General features: G+C 39.3%; 1 long non-coding RNA gene and 1 pseudogene across 1 annotated transcript; one reads left to right on the top strand and one right to left on the bottom strand.

Moving 5' to 3' along the window:
* Positions 1–8,659: 8,659 nt before the first annotated feature.
* On the bottom strand, positions 8,660–11,612 carry LOC120750815 (uncharacterized). The gene is made up of 3 exons (XR_005700162.2): positions 11,415–11,612; positions 10,868–10,923; positions 8,660–9,738 (listed from the first exon to the last, which is right to left on the bottom strand). It is a non-coding gene; the product is annotated as an uncharacterized LOC120750815 (long non-coding RNA).
* Positions 11,613–19,980: 8,368 nt separating this feature from the next.
* On the top strand, positions 19,981–25,663 carry LOC120750039 (nucleoporin NUP42-like; annotated as a pseudogene).
* Positions 25,664–26,259: the final 596 nt, after the last annotated feature.

Below are 26,259 nucleotides of genomic sequence, written 5' to 3'. Positions count from 1 at the left end.
GGGCAGTAAACAAGATTGTAAGAATGAATGAGAGCTGCCAAGCTGGTTCATATGACTGATTACCTGTTTGTGCTTGTTAGCCACTGTGGGGACCTTGTTTTATTGCCTTAACATATCATTTCACCTTTAAGGTTGTAAGAAGGTGGGGTTTTTAGGATAGATGTAGTATCATTCTCCTTTCCCCACATTACTTCTACTTTGAGCTTGTAGTACAATTTTTTTTCTGTGTAGCAGTGGAAAACTTTCTGCTGAAAACTGGAGATAATAATTCCCTTTTTTATGTCTCACTCATTCGAAGGCAAGTTCTGGGACACAGGGGCTGCCTTTTAATTTTCATTTGTGCAGTTCCAGTACAATGGATGTGGACAAGGGCCCCTAGAAATTCCTTCAAGTACAAGTAGTAAAAACAGTAACAAGGTAATCCTAAACTCTCAAAATATCTTCAAAGAGTCAACAAAAACTTTAATGTTTTAAGTCATGTCAGGAAGAGCCTAATGGCAGTTTACCCACAAGAACCTGATGCTCTTCACTATTGGCAGCCAGAGGCACCTAATGGCATGTTAGAGGCAGCACAACAAGACAAGATCAATATGACACAAAAGAAAAAAAAACAGCCCAGTGGTGTGTGAGAAAGCATTGTGAGGCTCAGGGGAAGCAGCTGCTTTGTCATCTGTAAGGCTCTACAAAATAGCACAATCTGAAAAGAATAGAAGAATTTTAAAAATAGTACTACATTTCCCCTTCTTTCAAGATTTGTCACCCCCATCACTTTCTCTTCTACAAAGTTCTGCTCCCTCTCAAAGCCTTTTAACTTTATTATTAAAGTGACATATCACTTTTTTCCTCTTTGCTTTTATTTGGAGTGTGTGGGGGAGGATTTGAATATTTTCTCTCATTGTTGGATTTATTTTTTCCAGTCCAAAGCTGGTTTTGAAATTCTAGACAGGGTTAGAAGCTTCGGTAAAAATTCAACAACCTTCTGTTTATTAAAAAAAATTAATAAAATCTGTGATTTAAGTCTGTGTCACGCTGTGAAACAGCATTAACATACTCTTTTCAACTGTTTCACTGAAAGTCTTTCAGCAGGTAAAGCAGGACCAGGCACAAGAGAAACCTCACCTTCAAAGGTGTTGGGTCTGGTTGTCCCTCAGATACGTTCCCCCAGCACAGACTGCCGTTCTCAGTTTGGTAGAAGGATACAGTCTTTCTCCCTCCAGCTGTCACTTCGAGTCTGGTGAGCCTGGCAGTCAATATTAACCATCACCTCTTAAACAGGTACTGGATAAACAGTACTGAGCGCCAGACTGTGGTTGATATGAGCCATTTCTTAACCATTCTACCAGGACCTGGGTGGAAATGGTTATAGGTGGGTTCACATTTAAAGTAAATCACTGCTAGAGCAGCAAAAGTCCTCACCCAGAAACCAGGGAAAATGATCCTGACTCAATGAGCAGAGCAAAGGACTAAGGGAGCAAATTGTCCCCACTGGCAACAGGAAACAAATGGCTTACCAAGGAGTACTTTTATTAAAGGCAGAGAAACAAAATACCTTTAACAGGCAGAGAAACTTGGAAAAAAAGTCATTCTCAAAGCACAACTATCATTTATAGATTTTTCTTCCAGAAAAGAGCAGCCGTGGCAGCTGGATGCTTTTCCTTTTCTGTGCCAGCGTTCACCATCCATGCAAGATTTTACAGCCTTTCAAGGCCCGTCTCAGCTGAGCAGGTTGGGGATGGGTGGCCCTGGCTCTGCTCCATCACCCACCACCTCCCACCAGTCCTCCTCCACAGCCCTGCCCGTGTGTTACCCACGCAGCACAGGGACAGCTCCAGCCTTTCTGGAGGCCCTTGTGCCTGCTGCTTTCCGACCAGCCCATAAAAGAAAGCAGATGTCACCCACCTCTGAGAGCAAAGACAGATCACAAATTGCCCTGGAAGCATGAGGACATGATGGTAGCCTTCCCATTTCTCAGGAAAAGTGACTTCAGGGTGGGAGTAAGGAGGAAACAGGCAGGGGTGAGGGAAGGAAGAGCATGTGGGAGTTGGTCCCCTGGTAGAAGAGTGAACAGTCGTGTCCAGATGCTCAAGCACAGTCACGATGCTGAAACTTGAAAGGAAACAAGAAAATGGAATTAGTGCAATGCTGTTTCTTTTTTTTTTTTGCAGGTCTGGGTGCTCCCAGGGAGTAAAAATGCAGCCTACACAAAGCCTAAAAAACATTGTGCTCTATCAAGGGCAGAATTTAAAAAAAAAAAAAAAAAAAAAAAAAAAAAAAAAAAAAAAATTAAGGCTTCCTTGTTTCCAATGGGAAAATCATTCCTCTATTGTACTGCAAGTACATCTTGACAAAAAATGATGCTACTGAAAAAAGCTCATGCAAAATTTTGAAGGAATGATTCCCAAGATCCTTAAATATTTACTTTATAGGACTCAGTTAACATCTTTGATGCAGAGAAACATAGGGTTGATGGAGACAAGACCAGCAAGTTCTGAACCAACTCTTGTAAAAGTAGAATTCTCTAGAGCAAATAGCATCATTATTCATAAAAATGACATTTCATTTATTGTAGGTTTTGTAAGAATGCCTACTCTGTTCACAGAAATCTGCTGTTGATTGGAAAACCACTTTTCAAAGGAGTGACAGAAATTACCTGCCCTTCTTTGTGTCTAGCATTTACTTTTCTCCCTTTGTTTAGCTGTCTTGATAGCAACACTAATTTAACTAAATTCCTGCAGTCTGCCCAGGCAGAGACAGTTATATCAATAAAGAAGTGTTTATATATATGTATATATATATATATGTGTGTGTGTGTGTGTGTGATATCAACTAATACATCAACATGGAGGTTATACAGATTTAATATATTTTTATTTCTTGTCCAATCACTGAGTAAAGTCTTCAGAATAACTATAGTAAGCATATACAATCGTTGGCAAACTTTCGTATCAGTTTTGATATGATTCATAAAATTGAGATGAAGAATTTCCTCTGGGTTACTAACAGCCAGAAAAGTTTTTAAGGTATAAGACGTTATTTTACTGGTGGATTTATTTCAACTCTAAAGCCAGACAGATTTCAGACAGTGCACACTGACAAAATGACTCATTCAGTGGTTCCACTTTGATTGTGGCCATTACAATATTACTTGATCCTCTCACTCTTATTCCAGAGATAACTCCTTTTTCTTTTTCCAAGGAGAACAAAAAGAATTGTGAGCCTTCCATTTTGTTGCAGCTTTGGGCAGCACTAGTACAGGAGAAATTAGCTCATGGTGATGTGAAATAACCAATAAGTAGATGGGGTATATGACAGCAGAGATGCAATTATTAGTTGATAATGGAACTGTCAAGGGGTATGTTAGAAGGAAACATGTCTGACTATGCAGAGTCCTCAGTAATCCATAATTTTTATTGCCTCATCTCCAAATTGTTTAACTTGTACGCAATATAAAACTAAGTTCATAATAAAGAGGCCATGAGTCAAAGCATCCTTCAAAAATTTGGTCTTGAAATTTTTATAGTATCTCGATAAATTATGCAGTTGATTTGGTTGTTTTTTGTTTGTTTTTTTTTCCTTAAAAGTGGCAGCACTGGCTGTGTGAAGCTTTGAGCATGCAGTAGACATTCTCGTGAAGATGAAAGGAGGACCAGAGAGCACAACTTGCCCGTTTCAGAGAATGCTGTTCACAGATGCAATATGAAAGCTATCTAAGAATTCTGTGTGGAGCAGGTGAGAAAATTTCAATTAATAATTCCCACCTTGACTTGCTAAAAATTGTTGTTAGGTTTTATTTGAGAAAAAAAAAGTTAAAATTTCTGTGTTCAAGTCCTTTGTTTTAAAATTTAAGCAAAACCATTGTATTCTTTTATCTGAGCTGTGTGCTCTAAAGATTTTTTTAATCCCAAACATGTTTGAGATTTTAATTTTTCACTGTAACCAAAAAAACCCACATTTTTAAGGCTTGAATATACTCCCACTTACGGCTCAGGGTTTCTTTCCTCTGACAGCTGAGTTTTGAATAGTTGGGTTCAATGGACATAGAAATCACAGGTGGCTTGCAACCTGCAACATCACAACTTGCAATGTGATATTTCAACATGGCACCATCTTTCTTCTCCAAAATGAGTTTTCTGCAAAATAAATAAAAACTAAAAATTCAGGGAAAAAATTACACATTCTTTTTTCTTACCAGCTTTAACCATGTTATTCATCTTTCCTTCTAGTAACATATTCCCTGTTGCCTACCTCTATTCTAATCTCTTGAAGTTTGCTGAAAAAGGTTGTCCACAAAAATATTACAGGAAAGAAGTCAAACATCTGAGTAAAAGATAAACTCAGCTCATTAATAAGTTGTGCAGGAGAAATCACCCTTCCCTTGCTGAATCATTGCCCTGTGCTACAAACTTACTGTAAATATCTTGAGACAGAAGAAATTACTGTAACATTTTAAAGCCTCAAAACTTTATGAAAATTTTAGGTATTAGATGTTATTGGTCCTACTGAGTCTGACACCACAAAAGCTGAAAGTTTGTTCAGTGAAAACCAAAGAAATATGTCCCCTAACTCTGATACAGTAAAGCTTTCTTTCCAAAGCACAAGTTAGGGACCCTATTAAAGTAAGCATTTAAATTCATAGTTATCTTCACTTACTTATAAAGGAATAAAACAAGTCTTACTCTTCAACACATTCTTCTACTTGGAAGGCACTGCCAGACAGTAGATTTTAATCTGAGTTTTCCAGAAAGACGATATCTACTTCATCTCTTTTGCTAGAGCTCTCAGTGGAAACAGACATGATGTCAACAAAGTCACTTATTTTTATCTTTGAATGATGTTTTGAGAAAAATGTGATGTTAAAGGTTTATTTCTTGGCTGAGAGAAAACATAAGAAGGAATGGGACTATTATTCCATAGTCAATTTAAGTCTATATAATTTTATCTTCCTCTCTGGGTTATTACTTTCATTTCTGCTGCCAATAAAATTCAGTTTGTTGTGGTTGGTGTTGGCTACCTCAGCCCTGTGATGGCTGTTTATCTCATTCTCACAATCCATTTGATACAACCCCATCCATTAGTAGTCATTTTTCCTCTTAGGAGCACAGCCATTATTTCCTCTCTGATGTATGAACAAACATAAAAATAGCAGAGAAAAATCAGGTGACAGACTCCACATTGTAGATGCCATAGTGAGAAGTTTTCTATGCAATAAGCAGCATCAACAAAACCTAAATTAATCATAATTGACAGTTCAACAAATAAATAAATAAACAAATAAACAAACAAACAAATAAATAATGTATTCAAGTGCACCAATGACACCTGTGGGAGTAAAGAAGAACAGTTCAAAGTTTCTCTCAAGAGAGACAAATTAAATCCCTCACTCTATAAGCAGCAGAAATTATGAAACATGGTGTCCTGCAGACCTGCATCACAAGGCTCCGCTCACTCTCTGGACTCTCTGATGTCTAAGCAACAGATTTGACATCAGCTTCTCCCCTGGTGGGTCATGAACCCTTTGCCTCCTCTACCTGACCATCTGTTTTCACATAGAGGTTCATTATTTTCATACGGGGTTTATTATTTTTCATATCTTTACATTTCTGACAAACTTGGATGAAATCAGCTCGTGTCAAAATGCTTGGGGCCAGTTAGCAGGACTGTGCACAACTGATCACCAGACAAATGCAGCATGTTTTCATATTTCATATTTGCTCAGAAAAAAAAAGCAAGCTAAAATAAAACCTGTCTTTGAACCAAAAGTTGGACACACACCTTATTTTCAGGGATAGATGGGTGGGGGAAGGAGGGTTGACAAACAATGAAAGGGGATGACACATGAAATTATTCAGAAAATATTCAAAGAAATAGAGCTTTGATAGAGATTTAGGGAAAAAAAAGAGAGAAAAGCCCTATATCTCATGGGGAAAAAAAAACCTGCTGCCATGTTCTTTGGAAATGACAGCAGGACTCTCCTTTCCAGCAGCCTGAACACAAAATTCTGTGGCCTCCACCCCAAAAATGGTCTGAAACACATTTGCTGAGAGTGAGCATAGGAGTCACAGGCACAATAGCTGCCTTATAGCCAAGTTCTCTTGTCATTCATCTGTTAGCACAATTTTCACCTAAATGATTCTCAGGAAATTTCTGAAGCTCACAAAGGGGGAAAAAAAAATAAAGAAGAAGAGGCAAAGACACTAGCCATTTAAATAACATCTCTCTTTCTGTCAGCTGTTCCATGAAAGAAGACCGAGAGCTGTTGCTTTTACTTACGAATAAACTAATGTGAGTAAAGAAAGTGACAAACAGCTTTTATGAACATGCATTCAGCTGGGGTAATGGACATCCCATACAGGATATGCACCAACCCTAGAAGTGTTCAAAGCTAGGTTGGATGGCGCTTTGAGCAACCCAGTCTAGTGGAAGGTGTCCCTGCCCCATGGCAGGGGGGTTGGAACTGGGCAATCTTTAAGGTCCCTTCCAACCCAAACCATTCCATGATCCTATAATAAATGTGTGTTTGAGTGCTACCACTGCTCACAGTGTGAGTAGAATCATTGCCTCCCTGGGCTATAGTGCTCCAGAGTTTCCCCGGCTATTGCGCTGTGCTTGACTGTAGTTGTTCTTGAATAAGAACAAAGAGGAAGACTTTGGAGGACTGGGAAATGACTGACTCAAATCTAGTTTCTGTTAGTGCCCATCTGCTAGTCTCTATGAAATTTATCTACATAACATTTTATTATCACTTCAGTAATTAAGATCAATCTCATCTATCTGGGTCTTTGAATAACATGTAAAACATGTTCCATCCTAGCTAGAAATGGGGCAAAGTAGTGCCAAAATCTGTACCACATCGAGCTTTCAGCAGACTCAATTTAAAGGCACAAATCTAGACTTGTCCCATTAATATTTTACAGCAGAGGAGCAATCCTCTTTCACAGTGAGTCCTGGTAGGTCAGGCCCAAATGTAGGAGCCCCATTTCTACTGGGAAATGTTAAACCCAGTCTCTTCTCCCGTGGAAGTGAGGAGCGTAAGAAAAGACTCCCACTTTCACTGCATGATTGCTGTGGTAACAAAAAAGGTATCCATAAATCCTTCCTTCAGCATCATGAGCAGACATAGGTTAAGATATAAAAGGCAAGATGTGAGCCCAAGTGGATATCCTGCTTTTATCCACAGAAAGGAAGGAGTGTGTTGCTTATAATCCATGTCCTCAGTGATAGGTAGGCACCTGCCTTGTACCAGCCTCATCAAGTTATGTAGATATCTATCTATAAAACTCTGCTCCCTAAAGCTGTACAGATAAGACCCTGCATATAAGATTAAAAATACAAACTCTATTTAAAAGAAACAAATCCATTTTAAAAGAAACTCCCACCTGTTCCATTCATCTCTAACTAAAATTTACTACCTTGGCATAAAAGTCAAAGTTTTAACAGGGATTTGAAAACTGAACCAAATCAGCTTTTCTTCTTGAGATACAATCCTGTAAGGACAGTGCCATTGGGTTCTGTGCAACACACATGTACTCCGAAAGGGTTTTTACAGATCTAAGAAATAAGCTTAGCATAATGGTGTTTTCCTTCCTGAAGTACTTAAAAGCTTTACCATAGATCCAGACTTGGTGATTTTCTGCAGGACTCACACCAGTTCAGCCCTCTGCTTGTCAGGACAGGCAGCACCAGCCTCCTCAGGTCACTCCCATGACTGCAGCCTGCCTCAAGTTACCCTGAAAAACACTCCAAGAACATGCTGAGCAGGGGAATTATACTGCATGGCCATGACTCATTTATGCACAATAGTTCTCCAGAAAACGAGGCAGAGAAGAGTGAGCCCTTGTGGGGTTGTGTACATGGCAAATCTCTCAAGCTCTACTTTCATCCCACTCTTAGGGCTGTGGGTCTCTGAACTTCATCAGAAAAAAAATGCTTATTAATGATTCAGCTCTGGGAACTCCAACTGATGTAAAGGAGAAAATGTACCCTTTGAAAAAGACCTGATAGAAATCTTCTCTTTCAAAGCTCTCCTCAAGACCTACCTCTGCTGTGACATCTATCAGCCAGGTAATAATCCTCACATGTTAACAGCAGTCAGGGACACCCCACACCTCTTATTAAAGGTGTTTTGAAATGACTCATAAACACCATGCTGAGCCTACAGATAATTTATATCATCTTGTGGTTTCATTCCCACCTTCTTTGCTCCCTTATTGTCTCCCTCCTCTTTAAACTTATTTGTTATATTCTTTACAAGGTCCTGTTCTATATGTATGTGTGTGTGTGTATGTATACATACTTACCTTGTATACATATATATATATATACACATATATATACATACTTACCTCCACACATACCCTCTCCATTCTCAGAAAGATTACCTGGACCTTCCCACAACAAAGCTTCCACACATAAAATAATTCACATTTTATTTACATTTTTAAGCCTTAGAAATCAAAAGTAAACAGAGAAAATTTTCTTAAGAAAAATTTTAGTATCTGATGAGGAGAATATTTTGGTTTTAAGCGATTTGAAATGGTTTCCTTAAATATACAGAAATACATTATTTGAAAAATGAAACAGCAAGATCAAATAAAAGTTTACATCTGTCAGAGAAAGGAAAATGTTCAAACACAAAACTCTTAATGCTTTTTTCCCCATTGGAAGTCACACAAAATAAAACTTAGAATTATATGTCATCATTCTAAGTGAATTTTAGGAGTTACAGAATCACTGCTTGTTTTACTACCTCTATATACATTGTAGAATTGCTTGCAGTATGAAAGATGTTTGATAATAAAGTGATAGGTAAAGCATGAAAAGTTAAGCTAAAAATAGTTTGTCTATTAGTGCTATTAGGGACAGGGATAGTTTATTGCTATGGATGACAGCCAGCCCCCTCTGAAATCAGATGAAATTTTGCCACCATGACTTCTTTCTGGCCACTGTTCGGGGACACACACCAGGGTCTCAGGTCTCAGTTTCATTATCTGGCTTGATTACTTCAACCAGTAACACTGGTGCATGGAAAAATTAAACAATAATGAAATATCAGCTCATTATCACATTTGGGACAGAAATCTTTCACACAGTGTATATGGGGCTCCAATAAAGTCACTGGTATCTTTGAGAGCAGCTCTAGTGATGACACAGCAAGCTCCCAGTTCACTCACAAGTGCAATGCACTGTTCCACAGGCTACTCCCAACATGGACCTACTGCCGGCAAGACTACAAACTTCTCATTTCGGATGTCCAGCTTCCCATGCTTCCTTAGGAGGCGGTCAGTGGCTTTTCTCCAGTGCATGAACACATCTCCTTTAGGTCAGAGCAGCGTGGCCTCAGCCCCATTAAGACTTCAGGCTTGATAGATAAAACTCCTGGTGGCAGTTTTGAATACAATACTGCTTTCCCCCCCCACCTGAAAGCTTTTTAAAATGTCATGTCCAGCTGAATGCTACATCCGTGGCAGTTTTTTAACAAAAGCAGCCAAGTGAAGCTGAAATGTGTGTAGTTGAGGGGTTACAGTAGAGATTTAAAGTCTTTGGAACAGCCTTCTCCTACCCCCATACACGTCAGAGCAGCCTCCCTGCTCGCCCCTTCCAAAGCCATCCTGGTATCCAGGGACCTCACCCACCTGTAGGACTGAGGGCCACAAACTAGCAACCAGGAGGCAGGCAAAACTGATGCAACACTTTCATCCTATGCAGAAGTTCCCTGAACAAACCTGAATTGCATAATGCCTGAAAAAAACCAAAAACCCAAGTGAGTTTCATGCTGTCCAGACAGCAGGAAGCTGTCTCCTAAAGGAGACACCTCTGTTCACTACCACCCACAGATTCCCAAATAGCATTTCCCTTATCAGATACAAGGAGTACTCTCAAAATTCACCATTATCACAGTCCAGATGAGAGAGTATCAAGGTCAGAGGCAGCCAGTTTGTAAAGCTAAGTTATGCAAAAAAGAACACTATACTCTATGTTAGATTATGCTAAAACCTTTGCTGCTGGAAGTGCTCCCAGCAATTTACCGTGTCTCAGAACTGATCTGAAGGTGTGGATTACTTGTCACGTTTTGCAAATCAGGCAAATTAATCAGGTGTACGCAGTAAAATGGCTTTTTTTTTTTTTTTTTAAATTAGAAGCCCTCACTTGTCACTAAGACTGAGCAGCTCCTCAGAGGACAGTAGTAGCTGCTGTGGCTGAGACATTGTCATTCTCAGCTCCTGTTTCAAGCCATTTGTAGTATTCTGGAAACCATTATCAAAACTATGTGGCAGAAATTATTGCAATAAACTCAAAAGAAAAAAAAAAGGAACAGCTGCATCAAGTTGATGATCTAAAATATATAAAAAACTATAGAAATCAGGTTATTCAAGTTGTCTACTTGCTTCTTAGACCATATGATGCATTTGCAGCCAACTCTCCTGGCTAAGCTGTGGATTTTCTTTAAAATATGTCTCATTTTCCTGACTAAAATCAGAGCTGGTACCTTGGACATCTGAGGCATAAGCCACTCAAAAGCCCCTTTCTGACTCTAGTGACACACAGAATTTAAACCAGTGAACTATTTACTACTGTTGCTGAACTGCAGACCAGCTCTAAGTTTTCACACACACACTTAACATTTTGCATAATAGAAGAGTTCAAATGCTCTGTTTTAATACAGAAGAAAAAATCCTGACCAGAATTTAAACAAGCTCATTAAACCACACTTGACATGCCTCCAGAACAAATTAAACAAAGGGATATTCCAATGTCCTGAAAAATCACTACAAACAACAGAAATTACTTCGAAATAGCATTATCTGTGCATGAATCTATCCATTCAGACTGAATTAGGTCCCAATTGAATATAATGGCATAGACTCACCACCTTCATCCTTTCTTTGCTGGCTCCTACAGTCTGTGGTGGGTTTTTTTAATAATCTACAGAAAGAGACAGATGTTAGTGTCCTAACTAGCAGGTTTTCCATATATCCTTATGCTCATAATTCACCTTCAGCACATCTTAAGTATTGCTTTAACAGCTAAAAAAAAAAAAAAAAAAAAAAAAAACAAGCCAATAAACTGCCTCCGTTCTATGAAAAAATTTACCTGAGTGTGTCAGCTTCCATCTCTTTATACTATCAGAAGGAGGAAGGCCATCAGACCACTTCAGAGGTGGTGAATGGCAAGCCAGGGCTCAGTTCCCCAAAGCCCCTGAAAGTGGGACAGGGATGAACCCAAAGTATCCCAAGCAAATCCCTGGGGTTTACCAGACACCAGTCTGGCTGTTCTTTGTGCAGCTTTTTTGACAAGGTATTCATTTGAGGGGGGAAAACATCTGTCAGCTTGCAAAAACGATTTAAGAAATCTAAAGGAAACTGAAGCATCCACCTAGACTCCCTAAAAGAAAGATAAAAGCAATAAAAGCCTACCATTTGGTGCAATGCAGCGTATTCCAAGGGCAAGAACTTTTATTCTTCAGAATTATTTTTATAACGTCACCTCTGCCAGGGATGATTTAAGAGCTTCTAGATAAGGGAATGAATTTCATCAGTGGCAAAGATATCACCTCAAGTCTCCCTTTAGCTTCTTGATGAATAAAACACCATCCCCAGCCCTTTCTAGCACCTCACTGCTACATTCAGAAGTGGGACTTTAAAGCAAAAGGAAATTATTAGTGACTCAGTGTAAAAGCCATCTTTAAAAAATTAAGAGGGCAAACACAAGTGCAATGAGTACAGATGAGTTGACTGAGCTTTAAGGACCTTTAAAACTAGCTTAAACCAGGTATATCCAATCTACTCCTCTGAACAGCTACTACAACATAACAACACTGTGCCTGCTGCAAGTGAGAACAGATAGTACCTCACATTTTCAGAAAGCAAAGGCTGATGTAGCATCTCAGGTGTCTTACATGCAGGAATTGCTGCTTGCTAATGCCTAATTGCCATTATTACTTGCAGGTAGGAATCCTCTCTCTTAAACTAATTTATACCACTTCCAACAATAGATACAGCAGGGTATCATGCAAAAACATAAATAAAGCTTCAATACAAATTTCCCTCTCTGTACAAAAGAGATGTCTGATTAGTCTCACCCACCAGGCCCTTCCTTTTCCAGTATCTACCAGTTCTCCTTAGTGAATGCCAGTGACCAGGCAAAGGAATACAGGAGCTGGGAAATCATTTGCAATTCACTCCTTCTGCCAACAAAAGTAGCTGCTAGAAGAGGATGTCAATCTTTCCCCCTTGTAATCCTTCTTCACAGCTACAGTAAGGAAAAAGAATACTGCACATTCCCAGACTTGTCACCCAAACAGCACTGTGCTGGGTGGCCACAGTTTGGGCTTGCACAAGTCCCTTGGACAGGAACAAGGATGAACCTGAATTGTCCTACATAAGTTCCTTCAGTTCATCTCTGGATATTCTACATGTAGTTTATTTTGAATATTGAGGTATTCTTTCCTGTTCTACCAGGATCTTTTCACTCAGAGATGCTTGATCTGGAAAGACATTTTGTACAACTCTGCATCAGATTCACAGTCATCCTACCTCTTATGTACAGACAGGAGAGGAGCAGCATTGTTGGATTAAGTTCTGATAAGGAAGGCCCCAGTTCACACAACGCATACATTCCCTAAAAGCTAATGTTAAAAAAAAAAAAGAACTCAGACTGTCCCACGTTCAAAGAATAGTGGTTAAAACCACTGGAAAAATAGGGATTCGCCTTAAAAAGGGACACTATTACAAAATTACTTCTTCAGCTCAACAAAAAGCAAAGCTGCCATATCAAGATAGAGGGTGCAACTGTGCTATAAACGCTTCAACAAGAAAACAGAAGCAAATCCATGGACACTGTTGACACATGAAGAAAATGGTTACAAAGAAATGAGATTTCCAGCCATCTGGAGACTGAAGTTCTGGAACAGATTTCCAGAACAAGTGTACTAGGAACAAAATAAAAACCCTCAATCAGTTTTTAGGATGGGGTTGGATGTGCTTACAAATGAGGGTTATTTGGAATGGTTTCTCGCACAGAAATCCACCTCAGCACAATGCTTGCTTTACGCAAGCTAGGAATAACTTACAGACATTTCTAGGTAATCAGAGCATACAAAGGCTGCTCTAGCAAACCCTTGGTCACATCAACTTTCTATGAGGTACAATAAAGCAGTATATGCAAACAGTGTAACAAATTTAGGAAAAAATATATCTGAAATCTTTATTCATGAAGTAACAGAAAAAATTAAAGCTTTAAATGCTCATTTAGGGAAAAGAGCTATCTACAGTGCGCAGCATATTGAAGGGTAAGGAATGCAATTAGTGCTTGCTGCTGTATTTCAGGAGTGCTTGATCATTTCTTCTTAGCATGTAATTTACATATTAATACTAGAAATGTCATTTGTTTGCTCCTTGCATTATCACTCTTCGATAAGCACATGTCATTATTGCGTACAAGTAAGGAGCTTCCACCTGCCTGACAGAAAACACAGCCAGAAGTTATTTACAAAGGAGCCCTAGTCAGTCTGTTTCATGCCATAATGAATCGCCTGTCTCATTAGTGGGCACCTTTCCTTCCTCCACAGCAAGCAGGCAGAGAAAGATCCTGACAGCAGAGCTTGCACTGCTCACTGCATGCCAGGAAGTAACACAAGGTATTTTGCTGTAAGACCAACACACGGATGTGCTGGAATCATGCACATGTGCCTCCTCGAGGCACCGCCTCTGCTTATATTCCTTACAAAGAACAAAACTTAAAACCCATCTTTGAAGAAAATCAAGGCTTGGGAGGGAAAAAGAAAGTCCAGGAGAGAGACAGAGCAGGAGTGCTGGGGAAGCCTGAAAGCAGGGTTCATCTCAGCAGAGCCACAACCTCCTGCTAGTAGAAGGTTTCGAGTCACAGCCGCCACTCGAGTTCTCTGACACAGGCCAGCCTTTGATCACTCAGTCAATAGTGAAGAACAGCATTAATTCCATGTATCTGGTGGAACGGCTATAAGTTTAAATATTTTAGGACACGTCAGTCAAACTGTGGTGGTGCAGAACTGTTTTATTAGGTTTTTATAAGAAGTTTATATTATGGTTCATTTCACTGTATCCCCAATGTTGTAACCCTTTTTGTGTTTGTATAACAAGGTGTTTTGTGTCAGTCCTCCCACCCCCCTCTCTGGGGCAGCTTGTCTATCACTTTGAGGAACCCTCCCCGGTTGCGAAATCTCAGGGAGAGGGCTTCAGGTGATAGGCCCCCTGGGGGGAATTCCTTTAGCTGTGGATTTTAGTGGTCCGAGGCTTGGGGGTGGGCACACCTTGTTACCCCCTGAATCCCCTGATTTGTTGTCTTGTGGTACCCCCCTGGAACCCCTCCCCCGCTTATAGGGGGTAGGGGGGAGGAAAAAACTCTCTCAGCCACTCAGCCACTCAGCTCAGCCACTCAGCTTGGAGCTCTGAGCCTCTCTGCTCCTCAGCTCTTGAGCTAATAAACATCTTTTAACCTGCTAAGCTGAGAGCCAGCCTTTTCTCTTCTGCTGCTGTTGGCTGTCACAACACTATCGGGTCCAGCTGCTAAGCCGAGAAGCCGAAACAAACTGGGACCTTCTGTGGCTGGGTTGACTCGAGCTAGCCAGAGGTCATCTCCCGCCCGGTGCCGGATGGAACCAGACACATCAAACTATAGGTCCCTTCATTCCTGTAGCCAGTCTCTGTCTGTGGCTATCAGGAGATGCTCTTGCCAGGAAACAGAGAGCCCTGCTGACCACAGCTGATATTCCCAGCAAGCAGGTGTTTGAGACTGCTCTGTGCCAGTTTGTTCTCAATGGCCTTGATTCTCCAGATCCATCCAATTTGCATTTCTGCTTTTACATCTGACACATCATGTAGCAATGAACTCCTGAGCTCTATTACAGGCTGTGTGGAAAAATACTTCCTCTTGTTTGTTTCAGGCCAGATGTCTAATAGCACCATTACACTGTCCATACTGCACAGGCTGGGAGAGACAGGGAATGATCATCTCCAGCTGAACTGCACCATATACATCTCAGTAGCCTCTTTCTCAGGCTAAAAGCCATAGCTCATTTAATCTCCCCATGTGCAGAAGCCATTTCAAAATTCTGGTTAACCTTATTGTCCTTTTCTATCTTTTCTACTTCTACTACATCATCTTGAGACTAAGGCATCAGAAATGAGCTCTTTATTCAACACTCCATATATGTAACAGTGACAAAGAGATATTTTATCTTCTATCCCTTTCCTTATAACTTTCAGCATCCCATTTGCTTTTCAGTTATCGATAATCGTTATAATTTTTTTCAGAAAATTATGTATAATAACTTCAAATTCACATAGCTAATAGGGAAATTACAATTTCATACATATATTTGAGCCTGGTTTTCCCAGGTGCATTATTTAAAATACCTGGCCCCAAGACTTCATCTGCCACTTCTATTTTACAGTCAGTTAATAACAAGAAGTCCTTCTAATGCTCTTTGCAGTTGGTCTAACTTTTGGTTATTCTGAAATATTTTGTTTGATCAAGCAGCAGTTGTCACCACATCACTTATCCCCTTTCTCAAATCATTAATGAATACAGTAAACAGAACAGAGTCTGGAGCTGTGCATACTCCTCTCTGTTGTGAAATAGAGATCATTTACTCTAATATCAAGACTCTATGGTTAAAAATATCATCAAAGTATTTTTTAAAAAGATTTATTAACTTCATCACCCTTACACACATATTCTTCACAGAACTAGAATAGATTTGTGAAGGATGACTTCAGTCTATGAAATCTGCTTTGACCCTTCTCCTCTATGCTGTATTTCACCTCTCCACTCTTTTCTGTCATTTGTTACATCTTCTACCAATTTGACCGACACAAAAGTCAGAGGTACTGTTCTGTAGTTCCTTGAATTCTCTTTGATAAAAACTGGTGTTACATTTGCCACTCCTGAACCATCCAAAAGAAAAAAACCATTTTAAACAATAAAGTAGAAGCTACAACTAATTGTTCAACAAACTCAACCCTGAGTTCAACACAAGTATATGCTTGGCTCATACTGCCTGATATCATCAGTTTGATTCTTCCTTTTCCACTGAATTTTCTAAAACTCTTCTGGTGTCTTTTTATATTGAGACAGTTCCTCTGACTTGCTTCCTACAAAGGAAGGTTTTGTGGTTGGGCATATTCCCCAATGAATGGCAATGAAAAGAATTTATTTTAAGCTTAGCTCCCTGCTTTCTCTGGGCTCCCTGTAATTCTCTCCTGCTGAATTTGAGATGTCAGTATCTTCATTCAAAATCAGTTACTCTACTTCATACCTTTTCATTTTAGACTTTTATTACTGGTAGAAAAGTATTCATATTCATAGGGGTTTTTACAGTACCCATGAACTTGATTGAGTTTTCTGTCTCATGCTTTATGAGATTTTTATTTTTAATATTGAGCAGTGAGAAACGGGACCTTATTTGCCTACACACGATCAGTTATACAGCTTCATATTTTATAGCATCTTATGTCCAAGTGTAGGAATACTGCATCCCAGAAGATTTAACCACCTCAAAGATAACAGCACAGATCAAAAATTCAAGACAGTTTTACTTTTATTCTTCTGTAAATTAGTTGTTCCCTCTCCCTCCCCTCAAATATAAAACAAAAAACCTCACCCTCTGTATTTAACTTAGAAGATGAGACTACATTACTTAGATATAATCTTAAATGAAGAAGGAAGATTTATGTTTCTGCTCTGGGTTTATCACAGGTCTCTGAACGACCAGTAAATGTTCAATGTCATATTTATACTGCCACATGCTGTGATTTTTCCTGCCTGAGAGACTCCATGGCATATGCCCTCTGCTCATCTGCAGTTGTGAAAATATTTTAGCTGCCATTTGCAGAGTAAGCCAATAGAAAGGAATGAAAGTACTAAAGAATCCTTTTAAAATAACACAAAATACCCTGGCTGAATTTACCACCACCATTTCAGTGCTTACTTACAAAAAAAAGAAACATGGCATTATCTCTCTCCAGCGATACTTTTCGTTTCACCAGATATCATTGGATATTGCTTTGATAATGAAGCTGACAAAGTATTTCTACTCACAATTCTGCATCCCCCTAATATTTTTATATAAATAGCAGCATTTGCAACAATTTACTTTTAAGTACATACCTTCTAGCAGCATTATGTCTAGACCTATCAACTCTAATGGTCATTTTACCCAAGTCTCTTGAAAAATAAGATGGTGATAATTTCAGACGTATTTATCTATTGAGAAACTTTAAACAGGCCTATGTTGATATTTTTATTTGATATGTTGTTGTATAATACAAAGCATCTTTTGTTGGGGGCCCCCCTCAAGAAGTCCACATGGGGTTGTGCTCATCCTCAGCTGCCTGAGGCACAAAACCACCAAGCTGATTAATCCCCTGGGTCACCACTCAAGCATCTACAACTCAAAATTACAGCCCTTACTTCTTACCCTGAGCACACCCAAGTATCTGACAAATAGAATGGAGGGAAAAAGCATAGAGACACAAATATATACATCATATATGGGAAAACCCTAAACCAAAGTTCGGCAAGGAGAGCATGCATTGGCTATAGTTCACAAACTGCCTGCACACCTTAGAAGCAGGAACACTGAGGAAGGTGGGTGTACCAGTCCAAGGGAGCCCTGAAACAAAGGATGGAGTGGCACAAAGGTGCTGCAGTCATGCTCTGTTGAAATCAATGCACATATGAAACAAAGGATGGAACCAAGCCAAAGGAATGATCCATACGGCAATCAAAAGCTGAACTTTGCTTCATTAAGTCAAAAATACATATTACTTTTCATGCCCTGCATAAGCTAATGAGTAAAGTCACTCAAATTCCACCTAAACATGAAACTATAACTTTACATTTTCCTCTCTCACAATGAAAATAATATAAATATAGATTAAGTAGGGGGAAGGTTAGAGAAGACTCCATTGTAACTTCTGGGATCCATCAGTAGGCTGGACCTGTCTTGTCTCCATAGGGATGCCAGTTGGGTAAGAACCTTATTTTATGTTCACCAAATTATTATCCTGATCAAGCTATCATTGGTGATTAGAGCTTGTCTGGATATTGCTTCAGATTAATTTCTGCAGTCAGTATATTACTGATGGCAATCTCTGAACCTTAACCTGTCAGTCTTCTGTTACCAGTGTGTTTGATAATAAAGTGTGCTATTCCATAAAGTGTGAGTTTGAATCCTTCAAGGGTGCTGACAGCTGCTGGCAGTGGATGACATGCTTGACAAAACTGATAATAAACCAACAAAGAGTTGGGACACCGTCAATGTGTGACCCTGAAATATTGGACAAACCACCCTCTGACACAGTGGCTGTTTAGTGGGGTCCCCATAACAGAGCCATGATAGTCATGCACAAGGCTCTCATCTTCCCTGGGGGCATTGTTAGATTGTTCAAATATTAAGGGTTCAAGGAAACATCTCCCTTTCACTTGCGAGTATATCACTCTTGCAACCCAACAACTAGCATGCTGCTTGCAGGTTTGGTTTGAGCAAAAACCCTGAGGAAGATTTTTATAATTAATACAGAGAAAAGCTACCTTGAAAGCAAGTAGAGTCTGGTCACCACTAATAACTAATGTGTACCTGCAAGTTTCTCAGGTAGCTCACAGGAAAACTACAAAACAAATGTGAGTGTCAGTGAATTTATAGAGAAAGCGTGCACATACTTGGCATCACAGGAACACAAGTTTAAGTGCTCACTTCCATTGCAGTAGGTCAGAGGCATTCCCCAGGCTGCATGCACTGAGAGAGCAGCTCTGCTATCCATCAGCTAGTGTTGGAATGGGGAATCCCATTTCCTTAATGAAGAACGTTGGCTGAGATAAGCCTTCAGAGAAAGGCCAAAGGTGGGGAGAAGGGGCTCCGTTCTCAGTATCTCAACCCTCAGCAGCATGAGCAGAAAACAACTCAGCTTGGAAAATTCTGGGAGTTCAAAGAGCTACCAGCTCTTTGATATAACACCTAAGTAAATGCTCCTGAGGTGACTCACCTCAGCACAAAAGCCTGTAGCTGCCAAAATATATGATTCTGTCTCACTACTAACCTAAATGAGGCTACTCACACAATTAAGGACTAATTGCATGAGAAGGGCTTGCTTGATGAGGTTAGACTTGTGTGTTACTGGTCAAGTCTTCAATGGACGCAAATTTGCACAGCTTCAAAGAAATTAGTCAAATGATTCTGAAGGTGTGGCTTCCACTACTTATGTGTTTTAGAGGGAAGGCAATAGAGACAAAGCAATTCTACATAAGAAAGTTTTGTCTCTACTAACATACTACTAATAGATAAAGCAGGTTGGTACTGTAAAATTTATTTGGATTGTCATTATGTTCTTTTTAAGACTGTTAGGCAAACTAATTTGTCATGGGTTAAATGTCAAACCTCTGTAGTGGGATTTGAAACTGATTAAAATATACAAAGATAGGCAATTTAGACACCTAAATGGTAAGAATTTAAAAGTAGCTGTAGAGGACCAGTACTATTTAGTATATTTAAGTAATCAGGAGATGATTGTGTGGGAGTCTTTGGAGGACATAAAAATGTTGAGATGCATTAAGTCTGAAGGAGGTTTAAGGAATTAAAAAGGATGTAAGTACACAAGCAGATAGTTATCGTCTCTAAAACAAAGTGATACTGGAACACACTTCTCTCATAAAGAGTGAGCACTTTTACCAGCAGTCCTGTCCTTAAAAGCAGCTTGAGCAATTTAAAACAAGCCTCAGCCAATAAGTGGGAGGAACCCATTTCCTCCCACAGAAAACCTCAGTTTACCTGGTCATTGCTAAAGCACAGGTAAAAAATGGAACATCTCTCCCAAGAGGAAAAGCTAGCAGAATTGGATTGTTCAGTCTGGGCAAGAGAAGGCTTCAGAGCAACCTTTCAGTACTTAAGGGGCTTATAAGAAAGAAAGAGAAGGATTTTTCAGTAGGGCCTATAGTGATAGGGCAATGGGGAATGGATTTAAACTGAAAGACAGCAGGTTTAGATTCTATATTATGAAGAAATTCTTTATGGTGAGGGTGGGGAGGCACCAGAACAGGAGGCCCATAGAAGATGTGAATGCCCCATCCCTGGAAGTGTTCAAGGCCAGGTTGGATGGGACTCTGAGAAACTGCTCTAGTGAAAGATGTCCCTGCCCATGGCAGAGGGGTTGGAACTAGGTGGTTTTTAAGGCCCCTTCCAAACCAAGCCATTCTATGATTCCCTTCCCCTCCTTTCCTTTCCTCTCTCTACCTTCCTCTGCTAAAAAATCTCTGTGAGCTAAACCACAACCATTTTGTTCCTGTTCACAGAAACCCTTTGCAGCTGCAAATGTCATTCTCGGAGAAGCAGCTGAGTGTACAGGCAAGCAGTAGTTATTTTAGCAAATTTTCTCATGGCCATTTCACACTTCAGGCACAACAACTTCAGAAGATGAAGGACTTCTGCATACCAGCATTTATACAAAAACTCTTGTTCCCCACTGACCTTGAGTCTTGTATATCTGTGGGAGATGTATGGTATATAATAACAGCAGTGCTCCGGGAAGTTCAGTCAGTCACAGCTTCCACACACAGGTAAATGCATTTTATTAACTGAAAGCTTTCATTTTCTCTCGTGGGCTCATGGGAGCCCCTTATGGCATTTTTATAAGGAGAAAATGGAACTGAATAGTCTTTCAAGAAAAAGACAACATAAAGCTTACTATTAATTCAGCTGTATAAAATGCTGAACACAAGTTCAAAAGCCAATTTAAAATCTTCAACATAAGATCAAAAAATACTACAAAAGGATGTAAGTAGTTTTTAAATGGGAAAGTTCTCATCAGGAGTCAAAACACTTCACAGGTTGACAAATTTCTGTGTTCTTAACCAGCAGCTTCCTTTTGAAGTAACTTTCACATTGAGATCTGATGGAATAACTCAACATTACAAAACAGGAAAGTACTATAAATTGTGCTCATTGTTTTGAGAGCTACAAAAATAAAGTCACAGATAGAAGTCTCAAGATGTGCACAGCCTAAAAACTTACCAGTTTACCAGTCCCTGCCTTACAGAGATTCTAGCTGACATATAAGTGGACAAAAATATACAGGAAAGCAATGCAATAAGAAAAATTAAATCCATTAATTAGCAGCCTCTTTTGTGGGGTCATGTATGAAGAAATAGCAGGTCAATCAAGTATTTGTAACAGTTCCCCCTTAAACCAAATTATGGTTACATTTGGGCATATTTGGAATAGAACACATGCGCTTTCAGCCCCTGCCAAATACAGCCACCATCATCTGAGAAGAGGAAAAGGTAGAGAAGGAAGTAAAATTCCAAATTTAATCAATGTTATCCATGAAAAAAAATAGTTAAGTCAGATGGCTGAACCATATAGGTATAAACATACATTCAAGCAGTGATGGATATCAGCAGAAAAAAATTCCCAGCATTTTAGCATTCCTGTGATATAACTTGCAGTAAGTATAATAAATTAGCTAAACTTAAAATTGCAAACACATTGCAAACACAAAGTTCAAGTTCTCTGTAACATCAGACAAGAAGTGGTATTTAGGCTTCTTATTAGGCTTCTACACAGAAGTGAATTTTATATACAAAATTTGTATCATATCCATATATCCATGTATCCATATATCCATTTCTCTTGCAGGTTTGTACCCACTGCAGACAACATTGTAAATGATGGAGCTTCCCAACCATAATAAGTTCTTTGCAGCTAACTCACAAAATACATCCCTAAGTTTGTGCAGAATGTGTGTCGAAATCATGGTGTTATTTCTTTGTCATTAGTTAACAACTCTCCAGAGCAAAATACACGGTTGTGGTTGCTCATTACACCTGTCATACCACTAAGCTCTGATATGTGGATAAGTCAAAGGCATGAAGTTATCAAAAGACCCATGGCAGCTATTTAAACATTAAATAAGAAAATGTTCATACTAGTTCATTAAAAATATAAAGATAAAAGTATAAAGTAATAAAAAAATTAAGACAACTGCTGTGAATTCTACTTTTGTCTCTAGGACCCTTTATTTTCACATTGGATTTGCAAATTTTTTTTTTTTTTTTAAATAAAACAGTGCTGGTGCATCAGAAAAAAATTATCTGGGGCTATTTCCATGACTCCTAGAACTTGCCTTGTGGGATTAGCTGCCCAGAAATGACACTGGAAATATGTACCCTGCAAAATAGGGTATACTTTTATCTATGTCCAACAGCACGAAATATTTTCTGCTTGGAATGGAAGGATTTGTTCAGTGAGGTTATTGCATCTGATTATGTGACACTGCATGGTACCAGGAATAAACAGACATCAAAGACAGCACTGAGAATGGAAGAACAGTTAAAAGCTTTAGCAGAGACACTGAAAAAACAGGGAGAAAGAACATGGAAGAGACCTAAGCAGCATGTATCTCCAAGCTGGGCCAGAAAAATGGAATGACTGTATAAGAGGTTTAAGTCTTACAATCTTTTAACAGTGAAGAAGCGGATATGTTTCACAAGTTTCCACTTAATTTGGGCAGATGAGACTACAGTGTGAAAGAACTTTGCCTTTCATGCAAGTATGACTCCTGGCTGGCTGGCCCCAGGCTGGATGGATCAGCTGTTTTGCTCTTTCCCTGGACTTTTATCCTTCCGTAATATATTAAAAATTAAGTTGCTCCCATTCAATTTTAGGCAACACTTAAAAAAATGTAACTAGCAGCCCTTTTCTTTCTATTCTACTTCCTTCTATTTCCTTTAACATCTGCCAGAGCATCTATATCTTGCTGGCTGGGACATTCTCCTAGGTGGTGGGAGGTAATTGGAACTCTTTCAGATGGAGAAGGGAATGGAATTGCGTCCCATATAGAGTATTCTGCCCACTCCAAATTACATTATATAGATTACATGTAAGGAAGTCATTGATACTTCCTCTAGTTATGTCTTACACATGACTACTCTTCCACTTCTAAAGAAAATTTCTGAGACAATCTCCTTACTTGAGGGTGTCTGGAAGTGCCTTTCTGGAGGCACAGGTAGGAAAACTTTGACTCCGGGCAAAGATGAGGATGTGAGATGGAAGCTTATTCGCCATATCCCCGCAAAGTGATTTGAGACAACTTTCCCCTCCTAGTGCTGACTGTGAATTTCTTAGGAGACATACAGTCCTGGACAGGGGGAGGCAGAAAGGACAGGCATTGTAAGGCTGTCAATTCCTGTATGGTGAGAGGAATCTTAAAGCTGGACTATACACAGAGACACACAGTTTTCCAGCACCCATATCTGTTGGTGGACCCAGACCAGTGCTCACTTCACTGTGTTGTGTTTCCTGGAGAGCCCCTGAGGTTGGTACTGACATGCTATGAGTAGAATGTACAGACATTCACATTTCTGTTGGTACCACATGGGAATTGAAAGGATTTCTGTCAGCACTACCAGGAAGTTTAACATTGTTAGCTCTGTATTTTCCTTCTTTAAAAATGCTAGGATACTGACATTTAATGCTGCCTGATTTGCATACAACTAAACTATACAGTATGGTAATTTTTGCTTTGCTGTTTTACACATTATTTCTATTGTTGTCATGTCTTTTGAGATTTGCCATTTATGCCCTAAGCACTAAACAACACAATAGGATGCCACTTACCTTAATCATTTTTGGACATTTTTCATATACAACCTTCCCTCCATAGTGACAGGTTCAGTAGTGTTTAAAAAAACAGCAGGAGAAAAATCCAAGTAAACTTGCAATTTTCCACCAAGCAAGGCAATATGCAGTGTGCCCACCAGATGACTTGCCCTGTCCTTGCCTGTACAGGACATATCTACAGGAGGATTTTCCCCTTGGGGGCACAGCATGTCTCATTTCCTAAAGCTCCTACCTTTCTGCAGAAGATAAATATGAATAAAACATAACCATAATGGTTTTCTTCATCTCAAATATATATACTGAAATTACATGAAGAATATTTTAAAAGGCTCTCCAGACCTCTGAAAGCTGGCTGGGCTTTCGGTTACAGCTTTGTTGTACACACCAGAATTGCTTCCTATGTTGTTCAGGCTATTTTGGTGTGCAACTCCTCCATACATGAGCAATCATTTAATTTTCACATATGCAGGAGGAAGACTGGACTGTTTTATGTTCAAATCCTCCTCTGACATCCCATTTGCTCTTTAAAATCAATCACATTAAGGCACTCATGGCGTGATTCATAGGGAACCCAAACCCTGATTTATAGCAAACCTAGGATGCAACTTGTCTCCCAGCACTTCATCTGTCAAGCTCAACAATTCTAGCAAACAAGTCTTCTCCATAACCTCTATACTCAATGGAGCATTTTTTTTATAGAGGTGTCTTTTTGCTCAGAGATTCATCAGCATAGCTCATTTCAGGATGGGCTAAGTAATTTGTCTCTCTGTCCAACAATTAAGAACCTACATCACTTTCTTACTCAACAATTAACTCCAAAGCAATTAACATTAAAACAGTTGAATCTTACCCCCAATTGAATAATTGTTCTTCAGTTACTATTTTAATGTCAGGAATGATGACACTGTGACATAAATCCCAGGGAAACTGGGTAAAGTAACACTCCTCTGAGAGTGTCCTGGTTTTGGCTGTGATAGAGTTAATTTTCTTGGTAGATTATTCAGTGCTGTGGTTTGCGATTTAGTATCAGATTAATATTGATAACACACTAATGTTTTGGTTGTTGCTAAGTAGCTCTTACCCTAGGTCAAGGACTTTTTGCAGAACAGATTTTCTGCATTTACGAACAGTCAAAATATTGCTGATGGCTATAAAGAGGAAGAGACATCTTAACTGTGTAGTGAAAGGCATGGAAATTTGGGAATCTTCACAACAATGGATAGTTTCATCTTATTCACCAATGAAAGAAAACCTGAATGTCTTAGGCTTCTTAGATTTCTAGCTAGAATAGTTCCATCTGGAGTGCCATGACTGCAGAGCAAACACTAACATTTAGAATTCTATATAAATTCTGTCCAACAGAATGGACAATGGAAAAAATCAGCTGTCTCAGTTGAAAGCTTCAAATGCATTGACAAAAGCAGCTGTGCCATCTGAATTAAAGAACACAATCACTCAACCCTTGCCTTCCTTTGGATCTGGAGGACTGCAAACATCAAGCTTTGAGCTGCCAAGATTTCCCATGAACAGCAGTGGTAATAGTGCTACCAGTTTCTTCTTTACAATGTTTTCCAGTTTTGCCAGCACATCATCATCTGGAAACTCTGATGTTTTGGAGAGCAGTTCTGCTGTTTGTAATCCTCCTGCTTTTGAGGCTACATCCTTGCCTAGCAATTCTTCTGCTGTGAACTCTTCAAGCACCACTATGCTTACAATCCTTGGAGCACTTAATGCAGCAGTAGCAACTTCTGCCTCACACTCCAGCAGTATTTTATTTGGATAGACTGCCAGTGTCTCTGGACATAACATCACATCAGCAGCCTCTGCACTCATAAACCAGAATACATGAAAAAAATATATTTACACTAAAGAGCGGCTGAAGAATCGAAACAATTTGAAACAGAAAATATTGCAATGGGAAAAATTCCTCTTAAGCTACCTTTGCTAGATCTTTTAAATACTTAGGACTTTCTAATTTTATTTTGAAATAATATATTTTTGCAACTTCTCTGATAGCTCAACTACACAACTTTTTGGTTGAGTAATGAAACAAAAATGTTTCCATTTCTTTTATCTTCCACAATAATAAACCCTCGGGTAAAAATAAATAAATAAATAAATAAATAAATAAATAAGCAAGCCAGGTTGAGTGAGACGGCGTCTCTGCCCATGGCAGGTCTCTTTCACCCCAAACCATTCTATGATTCTGTCTTTTCAGTTTCCCATGCTCTGGCAGTGAGCAGGTGCACAAGAAGTCAGGAGGCAGCAAGGCCAGGAGAGCTGGTCTGAACTGTCCAAGGGGATATTCCATACCACAGACTGTCATGCCCAGTATTTAAACTGGGGAGAATTGGCCAGGAGGGAGAGGTCACTGCTTGGGAATGGGGTGAGCAGCAGTCAGTGGGTGGAGAGCAATTTTCTTGGGCATCACTTATTTCTCTTGAGTTTTATTTATATCTCTTTCTCCTTTTCCATAAAATTTTGTTCTTACTATTGTTATTATAATTGCTTAGTAGTAGTAGTAGTAATATATTTTACTGTATTTAAAGTCTTAAACTGTTCTTATCTCAACCCATGGGTTTTACTGTTTTTCTGATTCTCCTCCCTAC

This window comes from Hirundo rustica, chromosome 3 (genome assembly GCF_015227805.2).
Source record: "Hirundo rustica isolate bHirRus1 chromosome 3, bHirRus1.pri.v3, whole genome shotgun sequence".
Lineage (NCBI taxonomy): Eukaryota > Metazoa > Chordata > Aves > Passeriformes > Hirundinidae > Hirundo > Hirundo rustica.
Note: the sequence above shows the minus strand (reverse complement) of the source record. Positions and strands in the feature narration are given on the sequence as shown.